At 40.2% G+C, this 5,523-nt stretch overlaps 1 pseudogene across 1 annotated transcript; it reads left to right on the forward strand.

Moving 5' to 3' along the window:
• Positions 1-305: 305 nt before the first annotated feature.
• On the forward strand, positions 306-1,136 carry LOC149831129 (auxin-responsive protein SAUR71 pseudogene; annotated as a pseudogene). Its single transcript, XR_016432987.1, has one exon. The product of XR_016432987.1 is annotated as an auxin-responsive protein SAUR71 pseudogene (transcript).
• The last annotated feature ends 4,387 nt before the right edge of the window (positions 1,137-5,523 follow it).

Genomic DNA, 5,523 nt, shown 5'->3' on the forward strand with positions numbered 1-5,523 from the left:
TTGAACCTCTAGATCCGAACCCGAGTCTTAATCAGATCTTCTTATTTATTACCATACCCGGATCCTATAGGGTTTGGTTTGGGTCGAGTATGAATAAACCCGACCCGTTGATACCCCTACTTACAACCACAGTGGTATGATTGTAATTTATTTTTAAAAATAGGCATTTTCGATCAGCAACCGTCTATATCTACCTTCTCCACCCACTCCCTCCCACTCCTTCGTGAGCTCTCTCTCTCTCTCTCTCTCTCTATTCCACAGCCTTCTCCTCTCCCGTGAGAGTGGTTCTCTCTCTGAGCAAGGAGATGAAGCAGCTGATCCGGAAGCTCTCCCGAGTCGGAGACGAATCGCCGACGAGCTACGCGCTCCTCAGGTCCGACTCGGCCGCGGAGAGCCGGAAAGGCCGGAGGCGCTGCCCCTGTCCATTCTCGCATTCTTCTTCGAAAGGAGGGGCGTTCCCGGAGGGAGGGAGGGTACCGTCCGGCTACCTACCCGTATACGTCGGGGCGGAGATGGAGCGGTTCGTGGTGAGCGCGGAGCTGCTGAACCACCCGGTCTTCGCCGAGCTGCTGCAGCGATCCGCCCAGGAGTACGGGTACGACCAGAAGGGAGTGCTCCGCATCCCCTTCCCCACCGGAATATTCCGCGCCGTCCTCGAGATTCTCCGTCGGACGGACGACGACGCCGCTGCCGTCGACCTCGTCCGCTCCGCCGCCATCGAGGTCTCCTGACTGACGGAAGTGCCCCCTAATGGTCAGAGGTTGGACCGCTTTGGTGTTTCTCTGTCCAACTTACTACTCTCTTTAAGTCTTTTTTCCCTTTTTTCCTTCCTCCCTTCCTCTTGGTTTGGTGAGAGTACTGTACTCGTACGGTTGTTGGGTGGAGGGTATTTTCGGAATTATCAGGGTTCGAGAACAATTTGGTCCTTGGCCTCTCTTGTTTTCGTTGACTTTTTCTTGTTTTTTATTTTCATTCTGATGACGAAAGAGGTTTTATGTAAATATCAATGAGATGAGAAGCAGCGTTCGTGTAAATCCTGAACATTAGTTGCCGCTGTATGTAATTTTCTTTTCTTGTTCTTCAATTGGGAAGAGGCGTGTAGAGGAGAGGAGCAGCGTTCGGTAAATTTATGAATTTCGATGGATGCTGTGTGTAATTTTCTTTCCCTTTTCTTTCAATTGAAGGGAGGAATTGTTTGCTCATCCTTGTTTGGAATCATGGCGTTTGCGTTCTTTTGGAGATCATCAAGACGACTATTTTACCCTTGTTTGATGATTCATCTTTTTTTTCGGATTTTTTAGGAGGTATTATTTTTCTGCTGTCATTTTTGTAAAAGGAGAGGGAGAGATGAGGAAGAGAATTGCCATTATGACAAATCTACCTGGATAGTTGTTGGCCTTTATTAAGGGAGACTGTTTCATAAGAAAGAGATTCTCTTTCATAAGAAACAGGACCTCTTTCACATAATAGCAAAAAAGCAATCTTTCTGTCAAAATAAGATCATACTTCCCCTCGGAGAGAAACACTTTCCCTTACAAAAGAAAACGGTTTCCCTAGGGTGTGATTGAGTCTCTTGGATCTGAAAATGGGAGCCTATTAAGGGAGACTCTTTCATAAGAAATAGGGCTTCTTTCTTATAAAGGGTGAAACATGCATGTGAATGAGAAATATGTAGTGGGACTCGCATAATGAATGCAAAAAAGCAATTTTTCTGTCAAAATAAGATCGTACTTCCCTTGGTGGAGAAACTCTTTCCCTTCAAAGTGGCTGTTTGGCTTCCCTAAGGTGCGTAGCGTTTGAGTCTCTCGGAGCTGATATCAAATCTGAACAATTCAAAGATAATTCACTTTTTAGTGCAAATTGATAGATGAAGTTAGAGGCGTGTGAATCTCAGATCTGACTGATGCATTCAAACACACCTATACACAATTTCAAGTTTTTGATTACTTTTTGGAGTTTGACATTGTGTGGTGCAAATGGATCATGTTTGGTTAGATAACTGATACGAGTGTGCTTTAAAATAATTTCGGACTGTGGATCGGGGTTCAGATTTGCTTAATCCAATTATTTTCTGATTTGGATTAGTGTTGCACGTTGCATCTATGTTGCAGATTGGGATCAGATCTTGTTCCTCTTAACTGGTGTTTATTAAAATGTATTTTTATACATTAAAATATTTTTTATTAATGAAAATTTAAAAAATAAGGTGTGGTTTTGGAGTCCTGTTTTTCAAAAAAGTAAAAGTGGGGTGTCATAACTTGTCACAACTTCAATCATACAAACCATTTTCTTTCATGAAGCATCCTATTGAAGAATACCAAGCCCATACAAAAAGGAAGAATACCAAAATGTCATGCCCTAAAAATTAGGGCTATCGGTGGGACCCATATAAGAACCAAGATGGGACCAATGCGCTAGGGTTTGCACCATATTTTTGAAGTCTTACTTGGAGCTTTCATGAGTCTAAGATTCTTTTTTATAGGGAGAAACCATCCTCAGGATCATAAACCTAGTCGCGTTAGCTTTGCCTACCATACTTACAGTCATTGTCTTGCCAGCATAAAACTCCGTAGGCCACATTTGCCTCCAGAGAATTGCCCCATCATAGGTCCAAGTAGGAAGTTAGAATTTACTGGTCTCACTGCACTTAGTTGCCTTAGGACGCATGTGTGAACACTTGGACCAAATTGGTCAATCTCTCCTTCTAGATTGAAAACATATTTTATATACTTTTTTTTAAAGGAAGAAAAAGAAATTTATTGACCAGAGGGTCTTTAGCTTGCGTGATACAACAAATCAAAAGGCTAGCAATTAGACCTTAAGTTGGGAAAACTTGAGGCCTAAGCCTCCAATAGCATACCATGATCTAAAAGATCACAATTCAGAGGGTCACCTAGTATTGATGTTTAACATTATTTCATTTCTTCTTGCATTGGGGGAGTGACGGCTTGGTAGATATTTACATGGCAGCAGCGTCGGCTAAGTCCGAGTCAAGTGCAGAGAAGCGGTTGACCAGGGGAGTGTTGGGAGATGCGCAGAAGCCTGTGCTCATCTCAGCCACTTCACCACCACTAGGGCGGTGGCACGCCACAGCGCCACCACTGTGGTTTTCTACCCTCCGGCCTGCTACCAAAATCGAGGGAAAAAAAGATTACGTGCAATGTGATTGCGTACTTTTAGTGTAACACTGCACCTGATCACCCTCCATGTTGGAGATAGGGCCGGCCGAAATGATGGAGGGCTACCAGGTGCAGTGGCACATTGAAAGTGTTAATCCCTCAAAATCCAGCCATGCTGTTTGTATTGAGCCCAAGCACTGTTGGATCAAGGTATTTGATCTAAAGTATGAATCCAAGTATCGGTTCTAAAGTTGGTTATTGGGTCTCCCAAAGAATTAATTGAACCACAATGTAGTGGACCTTTGGCCATTGAGGCATGATGGCAACACAATGAGGTGTAAATATATGCCCAGAGATTAATTCTCAAAGAGGTAATTGATTTACAAGGTAGAAGTCGTCAACCTCTCTCTCTCTCTCTCTCTCTCTCTCTCTCTCTCTCTCTCTCTCTCTCTCTGCACTACAAATTTGTTGTACCCTTCCTACAATCTGGGCCAACGAGGCCTGGTTAGTAGCACTCATCCCTGTAGCATTCTGGCTGGCACGCCTGACAATCTTCTTCATAGAGTCTTCAAAGACCAATGCCACAGGGCTGGGATCGTGTTGAAATGGTGAGGGGACGAACAGAAGGAGCATTTACCGGCAAATTCTTGAGAATGCAACATGAAAACGAGCCCTAGTGATCTCATCCATGGCCACATATCCACCATTTAAGCCCTCTGCGATGAACTGCAATATGTGAAGCGTCCAAAATTCTGGTGGAAGGCCATGAGCCCAAATCCAGACAGGTTTCAAACCGTCATCTTTGAAGCAAGGTAGAGTCCCAGGTTTCCAAGCTTGGACACAGAAGAACGCTCCATGGATCGCCCAAGACTCCCTGCTTGTTGCTTTGCAAAAATCCTCCATAAGTTCAAATATGATGAATAAACATAAGGACTGCAAATTTTTTTCGACAGAGAAAACTGGGGTTAGGCAGACCCCTACCAGTTATACAACTATATCATTTGGGGTTTGAGCTTGCAACATCCCAACACAACTGCTCCTGCCAGACAAGCAGAGCTCCCGTTGGTAAATATAAGGACTGAAATTAATAGAGAAGATTTTTTTTTTCTCTTAGACCTGATCACAATGTGATCTACATGCTTAGTTTTAAAGGGACTAGCCCTTGAATCATCCGATCACGATGCATAAGCCAGTTTTTTTTTAAGGCATGAAAATCAACGGCTCAGGATTTTTATAAATATTCAAACATCTGAGTCATGTTTTTTTGTTGAAAAAAAAAGACCCAACAAATGATTTCTAGCAAATGGACATCTGGTTCTCATATTTTCAGTTGTCATATTCTAGTAGCCCTCTCGTTGTATTGGCTTTTTATCTTTTCATATGCATTATTTAATTTTTAGCAATGGTTTTCTCACAAGTTATTTTCTTTTATTATTTAATTAATTGCTTGCTCTAAGGATATTCTCATGTTTTTTAGATAAAGCATAAATATTATCATGTTTTTTAGAAACACGATAAATTCATGACAACATTTTGGGTTTAAATTGTTCTTCTTTCATTGAATGATTATATTGCACTTTTTCTTGGTAAATTTAACATGTTGGATTATGTTTTTTGCAACATGTAAGTTGGTTTCTTAGGGGATTGTTTGTCCAAACTTGGATAAAACACTTGTCCAGAACAGATTATGTCCAAAACAATAACAATTATACTTGTTCAGTGTTTGCTTCAAATGGACAAAGGACATGTGTTCCTTGTATCTTGTGTTTGATTTGCACTGTGCAGAGAGTTCAGACACATATGAAAGATGGGTCGGATAGCTTTGATCGTACAACCCACCCCACCATTTCAGTGTTTGAACATATTGGGATTGGATTTTAATCTCGGATATGGATCTCATATTAGATCCAAATAACAATAAATGTTTAAAATGAGAGTAATTTGAGGAAAAATAAGAGTTCATATTTTTTTAATATACAAATGATTTAATTCATATCATATTGAATCTAATTATGAAAATACGTAAAAATAAATAAATTGTGTATTTGAAGCCCGAATAGTGGATCCAAATACCAAAAAATGTTTTAAAATTGAGTAATTTTTACATAAAATGGAAATTCAAAAAATGTGCATTCAAAATCACATTCTACATTCAAACACATAAAACGATTTATCATTAGATTTTCAACTTTTTTTCTTAGGTTTTTATCTGAAATTTGTTTTGAAAAAAAATTGAATAATTTATCAATAAAATCTTTGTTTTTTTAAATATAAAAAAACTCTAATCAAATCAAATCCTAATTGAAAATCCTTAATCAATCAAACCTTAATTAAGAAGCCCTAATTAATCAATGAAAAATGATCATACACTATGGTAAAAATGAAGTGTTTCCCAAAAAACCTC

This window comes from Nuphar pumila, chromosome 7 (genome assembly GCF_984573655.1).
Source record: "Nuphar pumila chromosome 7, dmNupPumi1.hap1.1, whole genome shotgun sequence".
Lineage (NCBI taxonomy): Eukaryota > Viridiplantae > Streptophyta > Magnoliopsida > Nymphaeales > Nymphaeaceae > Nuphar > Nuphar pumila.